Raw genomic sequence first — 12,450 nt, forward strand, 5'->3', positions numbered from 1 at the left:
CCTTTCGGTGATACGACCTTCAGTAATGAAGAATATGACTAAGAAGAAGAAGAAGATTACTTTGTATAAAAGCTTGCAAATATTACGTGATTTTCACTATCGAACAACGCGTCGGGCAAACAAATAGAGTCTCGAGGTGAGTATATTTTTCAGGGTCATTACAGACATTTCATTTAGAGCTGAGAAACTTAAATTTCATTTAATAATTTACTAAAAACTATGCATATGAACATTAATTGACATAAAATTAATGTGATTTCAAAACATGACCTAATAAAATCATTTGAAATTTCTTAAAATGAAAGATTAGAATATAGATTTCACTGAAGTCTAACCAAGAATAGGTGCACAGATTATAGTTAAAAACTATTTTCATACACATTTTATAAAAAAAAACGCAAAAACTTTGGCACAGAAATCTTTTGATACAATCAATTTTAAAGGTTACCTCCAACCATGTTTAAAATAGCCGTTATCATTAACCTAAATTAAGTCTCAGTAATTGATAACGAAGAATTGGAAACAATAAAACAAGTGATCCGTAAAAAGTAAAGATTATCACAGGGTCAGCGATCAAGATGTCTGACCCATATCATAATGCGAGACAAATAAATGCAGATTCCTTTAACATACTGTCATGTTCAGTTCAATCCAAAAAAGTCAGCAAAGTGGAAAAACACTGGTAAAATAAAAGATGCTAATTGACAGGAGCATGTCGTTTAGTTGAAGTTATGACATTGAACAGTATAATAAGAAGACAACGTACGAAAGGAAACTGTTGCAATATATAAATACATTTAATAAATTCAGATACCACGCAATCACAGCAATGAAAAGAGCTTTTCCTTTCATCCATATTTTTAATAGATCGTACCAATATTCTAGAAAACAAAGAAGAAAGGGGAATTATTAGCCAAATTGTTTAGCAGCAATAGAACTCCTTGGGAAAGAGTTCGTCCAGGGTAGCACTGCCACCTTACTTATTTCTGCTGCCAAGCAGTAATGTCAGCATTACTGTGTTCCGGTTTTGAAGGGCAAGGGTGCTGGTGAAATTAGAGGCACAAGGGACTTGTCAACTTTTGTCTCACGGTGACGGGCGCAGTGGTAGTGCCCCTCAGAACTTTGCAATTTAAAGCTCTGAGTGGCACTGTAACTGTTATGGAAAGGCGTATTGCTTACCATCAGGCGCACGACTTGTTCGTCCCGTCACTTGATGTTATAAAAAAAATTGTACGCTTTAACCTTGAAAGTAACAAACACGTCATACAAGAAAGACGTCCGAAAATAATTCATCTTAGGATTATGTCGAACGCAACCGGAGCAGAAAGAATCTAATCGGTCCAGTCGTTACTCGTACAAGAATACGTCTACCATCAACAAAAGTATTGTGAAGAAGACGTCGCATTAGCCCCTTTGTTCAAACCCCAGCACGTGTGATTCTCCGATTCTAGTGAGGAATCCGACCTTTGTACTTACACTATTTGCATACCGGCTCCCCATACGATATTAATCAAAGGTTTTATTAGTGAACATCAAAGAATAAACACAATGCTAAGATCTCTTATAAGGTACCCTCAATACTATTGTTACTTTTGTCGGAGTTTGATTTATGAGCGGCCACTGTTGTTGGGCCACTCCGCATTGTGTTGTCAGTTTTTGTTTGAGCCTTCCATATTGTGTACTACCCCTTTGGTCCAGTCTTTATTCACTGATCTCACTTTGATGGGTCTAAGCCAGTACAATGCCCTGGGCGACCGAGACGAGAAAAGGTCGTACTGTTTACTGATTTTGCATAAGTTTTCATCCATTTTGTAGTTGTTTGCAGGTTCACGTTTGTATCAGAAGAAAACTTTACTGAAACTAAACTTTTTAAGATTAATATTATTTTTAAAGTTTTAAAAAAACTTCGCATTCAAATAAAAAATAGGATATTTTTGTTTTTTCACACAATGCAAGTGCTCTACAGTTACAACATGCACCTTTAAAACCACAAACATCTTCTTGTACAAACATATATTGAAAAATCCTGTCTCATAACCCTTTGTCCTTTCTCATCAAGTCCTTGACCGACCATTGTGCTTACCCACGTTGTGCAACACAAAAGCGCGGCAGCGTTTGTTCTCAGTTGTAATTTTCATGCTTCGCTCCTCACATTCACGTTCGCTACATCCACTCGCTTCCGAATCATTACGTTCTTTACCACCTTTGTGTTTGCTCCCTCCGTATTTATTACCCCACAATATTTCATTGTACACATCTTATTCTTCATTAGAATTATTAACCACATTCTAAACTCCCGTACGTAACGCACCTACTTGATTGGCTCTTAATGCTTTTTTACAATCCATGTTTTGAGTTGTAATGTTTGCGTCATCAATACTAATGATTGCAACTGTTAGCACAATAGTTATTGTTGTGTAACCTTTTTTCGATTCTCTTCTATCTTTTTTTAAAGTGGGATCTACATCGTCATTACATTTAGTTGGTTCAAAGTAGCGACCGGTAACAATAAACCGATGTGGAATGTCAAATAAATCTAAAGATAGAAAATTTTATTTATTTTGTATAGATTCGATACTTAATACTAAAAGTAACATTATAGTAAGGAATTTGCATAGATTACATGCTTATAAAATAATTCAGCGTAGGAAAACCTATCTAAATATATTTTTATTATATTTCAAAATTAGACGTAAATTTGAACAAAATTAAATACCTTGTCATAACACCAATAATAATAATGACAATATTATACTATCAATTTCACAAATATATTATATTCTATATTATTAACATATAGATAGGGAGCCATAATTACAATTTTGGTTGTAAACTTTTAATGTTCTCGGGTAACGATGTGCTATGTGAATCGTTTTTAGATAGTGTTATATTTAGGAAAAACTCTGCTATCGCTATAAAAATTTCATTATAATCTCAAAAATAGCAGAACAGTCATATAATTGAACACTGCTCGTGGAGTGCGCGCCGTAGATTTAAAATATTAAGCTCCTTACCCACCACTGATGACTGTATCAGCGATGCTGTAAAGTGCCACTTTACACAGACATATTTTATACATTATCTATTTGATTTTGACTTCAATGACTCAGTGGTTTGTACTGTGGGCGCTGGATGAGGAGGTATCGGGTCCGGGTCATGTCTTGTAAATTCAGTTGCTCTGGTACTCATTGGGAATTTTCATTATTTGAAACCAGGTCTGTGGTTGTTTGCAACAAAATTATTATTTCCGTCGACTCTGTTAAGTAGACTTCAATAAGAGTAATTATTATTGTAGAATGCACCGTTGATTTAACTGCTTTGTTACGTAGCAGTAGACTATTACATATAGGTACGTACGTACATTTTATAGCTGTGTTTCCACCACGAAAAAATCTACTAATAGGATTACTTTATTTTCCTAGGCTCGCTTAGCTAAGTATTTGTACGGAAAACGGCACATCAGACTACACATTTTTGTTCGAAAATCGCCTCCAGTGCAACGGAACAAGATACGTCAATGTGTAGCTTGATGTTGTGCTGGCGTGTGCACATCCAAAAAAACGAGAGAGGTGTGTGCTAGGGATGCGAGTGAGGAATGTGAGCCGTCGCTTTCGCTCACAGCACCTTACCACATCTCATCCGCGCACAGCTGAAAAAATTCCACTACTCATCCTCGCACCGCTCAGCTACACACCGTTTCACATCGCCTAGCTAGCTAACTAGCTAGCTAACTAGCTAGCTAACTAGCTAGCTAACTACCTAGCACAGTTTTGGTGGAAACCATCACTCACGCAATTTCACAGCGCCGCTACACATCCTCGCACCACCTAGCTACCTAGCACATCTCTGGTGGAAACGCAGCCTATAAGTCAAAACCGCGAATTCAAAACGTTAAGTGTTAAAACATTATTTGCCGAAAACATGATGTCATAAAGTGGTATAACATTACAGGGCATTCAAGTATGATTTCAATTTTGTTAATATAATTATAGGTTTCATAATGAAATGACACTGTACTCGGAAACTCAGGCTATACCCATGCGGTGGATAGGTAAAAAAAATAATGTAATAGTATGTTTAGATTCTACAAACCATTGATATGCTAATTACAACAGGTTAACTTAGTTTAACTTGATAAGGATATATTAGTGGAAAAAGCATATCTGAAAATTATAAGCTTAAAACAACGTTTACCCTAAAAATTTACAAAAAAATTAGTTACTATTTTAGAACTTTACTAAAGGAATCTATTTCATGTGTCTTTGATATCTGTTGTATTATCATGGCTGTTTATCTAGGAAATCTGTCAGATCGAGAGCACAACTTAGTGAACCCTATGTCGAGATCCAATAGGAGTAACTACTCCTATTGGATCACACTGCAAACTTGCAGTGATGAAAAATAGCTTAGGCAATGGAAGAAATACCACAGCAAAACCTCCCGTTTTAAAAGAAAAAGCAGGAAAATATCGATCTCCTGTAAAGACAATCACAAGAAGGGATTATTTTTACGCTTTTACGAGGTAAACTTTTGGCAATCTCAAGCAAGACGAAAAAATATTCGAAATTCAAATAAACTAGATAAGAGAACGAAATAAAGAAAAGGAAAACAATTTTTTTTGCATTTTTGTTAGTATAACTTATTGACAAATATGTGCAAAAAATGAACGTTTCGCCCTTGACTCTTTATACAATGTAAAGGTGTATAGATTTACATTTGTGTAAATATTTTCTTGTAAACATTTACATAGTCGAGTGTGAAGGATCCTCAACGTAGTTCTAAATCCGGACACAATCCAGTCATAAAATATGGCTCCAACAATAAAACAGAAGTGCTCTGTTCAAACTGGCGAAAGTGTTCTATATTCTTAGAAGGATGAGATTTTTATTACAACACGCTGGTTAATTTCTATGCGTAAGCTTAGAAAAAACAACGTGCGTAGTTAATAATCGTACACTTTTGAGTCCATTTTTTATAGGAAAACTTCGAAAAAAACGTAGAATTTATCACTGGAAGATGGCTCATTCTGTTTTACTATCGCCTAAATATTTCCATTTAGAGGATACCCATCACCAGTGAGTCCTTTATGGGTGACGATGACGGTGATGATGAAAAGATTATACAGGGTTATTTGTAAAATAATAATAATTGCCGGGAAATACCGCCTCTCCCATTTAAAAATTCAAAATTAATATTTTAGGCCTTGGGAGAGGCGAGAGTCTAAAATAAATGTAATAATAATAAGGCATTATTTCTAATCATATAGCATATCATAGCCTTAAACTATTAGATTGTAAAGAAAGCCTCTACATAACCTTGCAAAATTTAAATACATGCCGCATCGTCAGAGAGTTCATGCAGATGGAAGAGGATGAAGTAGGTTCTTATTACACACCCACCACATACTCGTAGATACACGCCATACTGTATTTACTTGACTTAGGTTCGTAAATGTGGTTCAAACCAGCTAAGAAACTGAGAAGACTAAAGTAAGTAATAATAATAACGCACACAACATAGCCTTGCACTATGAAAACCATGTCGGGGTTACCATGGACACATAGACGACTACAAATTACACCCAAACTCACGAGAGAAATAAACGTAGGCCATATAAATATTTGAACCAAACATGGGACCTCTGCGTGCGGTAACCGTTCGGCCACAGAGGCAGTCCAAAATACTAACAACATCGCACCTCCTCGAACCTCGTTGTTCCATGACTTAAAATAAAAATGAGTATGTGTGTCCCACTCCCGGGCCTGCGAGCACGCAAAGTTGTATCTACAATTTCAACAGACGACAACTGTATTATGTAAATTTAGTATACCAAATATATTTTGTATACCAAAACACTGCAAGTCCCAGTATGGTTGTCATGACTAAAAGTATCTTTCGGATGTTATCAAGGTAAAACAAATAATAGTACCAGGGAATTTCTGCCACTTGCCGTCAAGCAGATATGTGAGCATTGCTGCGTTCCGGTTTTCGTGTAGCGACAAAAATAATGGATGAAAGAAGAAAGGTGATAAACCAAGAAACAATTCTTTCAATCTGCCAATTTAGAGAAAGAAATAAAGTAGACGGGATGGTTTATTAGAGGAGTGCGCGGCGCGTAGAGTGGAGGAGTGTATCGTGTGTTAAGAAGTGGAGCTGAAGACCCTGGCGAGACGCGCCCTGTAGGGGCGCGCGGCGATGCGGCGGCGAGAGACGCAGATACAGAGATGGAGGATCAGGCGCGCAGTGAAAGGGGGCGCAGCGATGAGACTCGCAGTGTGGAGGCACTCGCTGTAAAGGCGCGTAGCGATGAAGCTCGCAGAGACGGCGGTAGACGGACCGAAGGATGCAGATAAGTTTGTACGTTATCTTCTAGGAGAGCTCTTGCGGAAGATTTGGTTAGCGTATAGTAGGTTAGTGTTTCCACTGTCACTCCACATATCAGAATGTCCGATCTTAAGCGCATGACGAGCTTTTATAGTAATTTGGGTAATTTCAAAAGTTCCAAATTCAGACCAAGATAATTATATGCGGCCAGGCCGAAATGAGGCTATGAGCGAAAGATTTATTTCGGAAAATCTCAATAGGCCCATGTCCGAAGAAAAAATCATCATAGCAACGGAATAACAAACACATAAAAATGTGAAAATTCTAATTTATATCGAATTTAAGTAATTAATAGAGAAAAATAATGAAAAGAGTTGGAAAAAGTGTGCGACGTTGAACAAATTATAGCGCCGAAATCTGTGATGTATAAAATAGTAAAACCAATGGATGGAGATGACCAAAATGGTGATAAAGTGACGATGAAGCTTGCACAAAATGAATGTGAATATGTAGGATGAATTGTGAGTAACATTATCATGTCATTTATCACACTACACGGTCTTGAAGGGTAAGGGTACTGATGAAATTAAAGGCACATGGGACTTGTCAACTTATGTGTCAGTCTTTTTGCTATTTAAAGCTTTGAGTGGCACTGCAACTGTCATGGATAGGCGTGTCTCTTACCACCAGGCGCACGACTAGTTCGTCCCGTCGCTTGATATCATTAAAAAAATCTTTTTTTTTTAATTTGGGATAAAAAGTAAAGATATGAGGGAGCGGTACTAGCTCCGAAAATGTGTAATACTCTGACCTTAAATACATCCATAATGTATCGTTTTATTTATACTGAGAATTATGAAATAAATTAACAAAATTTTTAGGTTAACATTTTGCAACAATGTTAATAATTTCATCAGAATCGTCAAAAACTTTATTACTCCCAGAAATAGAACACTAAGTACCTCAATTAGGTTGATTACCTTACCGTGACCGCGTCCATATAAGGATTTTGCTCAATTTCGCAATGGACTGTCTCACATACTAAATGATTGATGATCTAGCGGTACTTCAACGTGTGGAGACAACTTAATTTCGTTCGCGAAAACTCGAGAAATATCCTGTTCTTTGCGAATATTGTTGTTCGTCTGGTTTGATGTTAATTATTATGAAGACGACAATGGCACATTTAACAGTGACTTTTCATTAAAAACTGCATGCGATTATGAATAAGTAAATAGAGAGTCTGTAAGGGAGTCACCACACTTATCGATAGAAAAAACTTTATGATCATACAATTAAAGCAAAAAAGACGTGCGTTTCGCTTTGGCTTGGATGTTAAAATGATTTCGCATCATCAAGTACGGTGACTCTCTATTAGTGAAACTGGCCACATATTATAAACGTGTAATGGCTATTTAAACAAAGAAAACAGTGTTGAAAGAGGAATGGAAATATAGACACTATACACTAAATGCGATGCAATCATTAAAAAAATCTGAATATGATATATAATACTGAAGTTTTTCAATTGACCACTAGCAATGATAAGATATGATAAGTATTATGTTTGTAATTGAGTCAGACATTTATGGTAACGGTACTGTGAAACAGGTACTTAGACTAACAACATAGGCTTGAAGAATAATGCTCAGATATTCTATTCAGATAATATATATACATTATCATCTTAACACACGCCTTCACATTTTTTCAACAAAACACGATCAATCTACGTCATCACGAGCAACAATGAGCTTCAGCTGAACAGTCTTAATCCGCGCAAACGAGCTATTCCCATGAAACAAAACCAAATCCGATGACTAATGTGCCCTCTGACAAAGATTATGTAAGGGTCTATAGAGAGGAAACTCGCTACAATATTATAGAGGAGCAGGCAGGTTATACAATGTATAATAATAAGTTCAACAATATTTTTCCTGTTTCAGTAGTTTCTCTGGCTAATATTTCAAAAAAGGCTATTCAGGAGAAAGAATCTGTATAAATCCAACGTTAGTAAAGATGATTGTTTTCATTAATAGATGCAAAACGTTTTCTTTTCAAAAGATGATTACAATAATGTTACAATTAACTCCATTTTCAGAATGAAAGTTTGTTTTTAATTTTTAGACCCTCTTTGAAAATATTCTTTGCTACGTTCTCTCTCTCACACATACCAGAGGAACAATAACAGACCATGATAAATGCTACCGGTGCCAGCTCAAAGAAAAGAGATCACATGTAGACGATAATTCATAAAAAAATAACAATAAAGGGGTAATTTTGTTTCAAACAACATTGTTCCCTGATTTAGTGACGTAAATGACAGTATAAGATAGACTTGTTGATAGAATTATTATGAAAGATTGTACAGATACAATTTTTGATGCTAATAAACTTAAAAAAAATGAACGGTATAAATTACAATCAAATGTAAAAGTAACAAATGATTATATCGCTGGCGAGGATAGACTTATTATATTAACAGCGTTTTGTTTTGAACGGCTTCCACGAATAAACAAAAAAAAATAGTAATGAAATGGAGAGATTTAATATCTGAACCAGTAATACCTATAACAAAAGATTGAATAGCATCATCATCAGGGTTTAGGCTAAAAACCTAAACATTGGTGGTGAAGGTTTTATTCGATATTTAAGGGAATTGGAGTTAAGTGAATTAAATAGTTTATTACTCAAAAAGTGCTCCAATCTCTTAAATACGAATTTAATTCTGAATTTCTACAACATAAAGACAACAACAACATAAGAGACATAAGAGACAAGTTTTCTTCCAACTAACTTAACAAAGCTTTCAAATATCATTACAAAAATAATTATTCCAAGCACAAATTACTTTAGTTAAAGGTTAGTCAGTAGATTATTAAACTTAGCTTGAAATAGAACAAGAATTTTGAAATCACCATAAAACATAGAACAATTCAACTTGAATCATTTGAAACTATTGTACTTAAAGTAGAGAAGGTAATAAACATTAACAATCACACGTTTCGCTTGCGGATAATTTACAACTTCTTGTAATCGCTCGACAATCAATAAAACCGTGTTAATGGCGCTAAAGCTGTTCTTACATATGCCACCAGAGCACCTTAAAGCCCCGAAGTTAACGTGGATTTTGTAGGGGTAACAGGAGACGTCGTGAAAGTTGCAATGTGCAATTAAATTGAGAAGCATTATCTACTATTAAGTGTAATAACTGGTCAAAGTATGGAAATAGATACTAAACGATGTCGTGAACGATTACATCATCAATTAGGTCGTATGATGATCCCTTTCATGAGTGTGTTCTTACTATAGAAAAGGAAACAATTAGATGCTATTTACATAAAAAAATTATAGAGATCGACCTTAAGTGGAAACGAAACTATAGCGCAATAAAGAATTTAACGAAAGTAATAAAATATCAAACACATGGACAAAGATGACATAAGTTTTAAGACTCTGACTGATCCGCTTTTCGTATTACAGTCGGATATCACAAAAGAAACGTTCAGAATCAAATTTGATTCAAACGAACAAACCGGGTTTACACCCAACTGAATCCGAGTGAATGGGAATGCGCGTTATAATATTCGCGTCCACCAAAATAAACCAAAACCCGAACGGAAACGGCCGCCGTATTATTAGACACGACAATTCTATTATTTTTATTCGTAACACATCTCCGAGCCTTGCCCATAAATCTAAGATGGCACCAGCTTCCACCTTTAATAGCCAAGAAATGGACGTTCCTAGAAGCCAAACCCGTAGCTCGCACCTAATTAGGAAATTCTCATTTTATTAACACTAATTTCAATGCACGGACCAAGAAATCTCTTTTATTGTCTTATTAAAACTGTCATATCTTTTACGCGCAGTTTGTAAAGTAATTTATGTGCTTACAATACACTATTTTTACACTCCACTTTAGTATTTAGCTTTAACAAATTGTTATTATACCTTTAATTTTTCCATAAATTCTTCTAATTTTCTACATCATTGCCCACAAACACCCTTGAGACATATCAACAACAATACTCATTTATTAGCCGAGTTTACATGTGTTTAAATTTATATTTCAGCGGTATCAGCGTGGCCATTATGACTGCGGACATCTTTCATCCCAGTGGCCACGCATTATTTATCAGAAACACCATTCTGTTCATTGTTTCATAATAAAACATTAATTTTGTCAACGGCCTCAACGGTTAGACAGCGAGCTCCAATATTAGAACTTCCGTTCGTTACAAAAAAACATTAGCGAATCGATAAATCTCGTTCATCTGCTTCAAGACCTTAGGTCTAAAATCCCATGTCAATATTAATGCGCTCCGGATAATACGCCGTTGTCATTAAACTTTGCACACACATGCAAATCTTGTACAATCAACAAAAACAAAAAGCACTCGAAACGAGGGGATCTGAACAAAAAACAAAACTACACGTGCATCGAAAATGGAAGCAAAAAAGGTCAACAATATGCCTAATCTACAATCCATGTCACAGGCTAAAGGTTACGGAAGGTTGCACAAAAAATCTTCTGAGACCCTATGTTTAGACGAAATCGACCGTGTGTCCCCTCTATCGCATCCAAAAATCTTATTTACACATTGAAAATCGAGGGTTCATTTTTGTTTGTCGATATCAAATTGAGAATATTATTGTTCATACCTTAGGGAGTAGTGACAACAGATTTTTGTCTTTTTTTATTTTCACATGTGGCATCGCAATCCTGGACGATATGCGACACATGTTTCGGTTTTAGGTTACTTTACAATAATGACTTGCTCTTCAAAGTTTCTCATAATCTTATAATGGAAAGTGTTTTAGATTATTCTAATTTCTAAAAGGCCTGGAGTCAATGCACTTTTCTCTTTGATCTTGGTTTGGAGATTTTAGTGGAATATGATACGGGATCATTCTGAGATGTCGCCAGGTGATAAATGTTTGAATGTTTTCTTCTTTCTGCTTAATTAAGCGAAAGGTAAGTTGACATTTTGTGAGGTGATTTTGTAAGTATCTGCATATATCTTATAAAATTTATATACTTTTAACCGCAGCTGCCATTGTATAACATAATTGCTAAAATATCGTAATTTCGATCAGTCAGTATTTTGTATGCAAGTTCTCAACAACCCTCACGTCTCTGCAAGTAATAGCAATATGAAAGAAATCAGGTTATAGAATAATTGTGAATGGTAAACACAGTTTCCTGTTTTAGATTTATAGACAGTAAATGTTGGGAATCAAAATACAGTCATCCACCAGAAGCCACGGCATTATCACCCAATATTTTACGACATCCAAAAACAAAACCAATAAATCGGATGCAACTGAACAAGTAATACTAAACTACGCTACTGAAACATATCTGGCCAATAAATTTTGTTCGGCCGTAAATAGAACTATAAAAATTATTTTATGAGAGATACATTAAGACAATGTTACTTCGGTTACGCTGGAAGATACAATGACCACATTATAGGCTAATTGATTTGGCTACAATGCGCTTTATCCGGCCACGAGTGGCCACAAAGATACGATTGTCTATGGCTGAGCAGACGTCTGGTAACACTTGACCAGAGACAAAATGGCTTTGTGATGTTTGTCTGAAAGGCGCCATCCGTAATTCAATATGCATTCTAATTAGTTGGGATTTGATTTAGGGTCGAGATACACTTGGCATTCGATCTTAACTATAGCCAACCAAGTATCTAAAACGATTCAATGACAACCATCACGCCACGCACTGCCTTTGGTTGCATTGCAAAAGAAAGATTTATCTTACTTACACATATTTACGACGCAACCATTAATACGATGATGTAGTCATTACCTGAAACAAAACATGCAATTATAATAATTTAAAAAAGTTCAAAAGAGAAACAACATCTTCATTATTCGACCGTAATATATATTGTTGGACAGCGTACTTGAATTCACCGTTAACTGATACTCCACTAAATTGTGTTCATAAATAATAAATTAACAAAAGAGACACGAAATTAGAAGACCCGCATGAAAAATGGGAGCAACGCAGTAGCAAAAAAATGGCGAAACGTTAGAAATTCGATATTTTTATTTTTTATTTTTTCTTATTCAGTCCGATCCAGATGTGTTAATGCAGTGCAT

General features: G+C 35.5%; 1 protein-coding gene across 2 annotated transcripts in view; it reads right to left on the reverse strand.

Moving 5' to 3' along the window:
* Positions 1–12,450, reverse strand: part of LOC113228892 (transcription factor SOX-6) — a 468,781-nt gene that overhangs the window by 158,777 nt on the left and 297,554 nt on the right. The window lies entirely within an intron of this gene.

This window comes from Hyposmocoma kahamanoa, unplaced genomic scaffold (genome assembly GCF_003589595.1).
Source record: "Hyposmocoma kahamanoa isolate Upper Pololo Valley unplaced genomic scaffold, ASM358959v1 262, whole genome shotgun sequence".
In the NCBI taxonomy this organism is placed as follows: Eukaryota; Metazoa; Arthropoda; class Insecta; order Lepidoptera; family Cosmopterigidae; genus Hyposmocoma; species Hyposmocoma kahamanoa.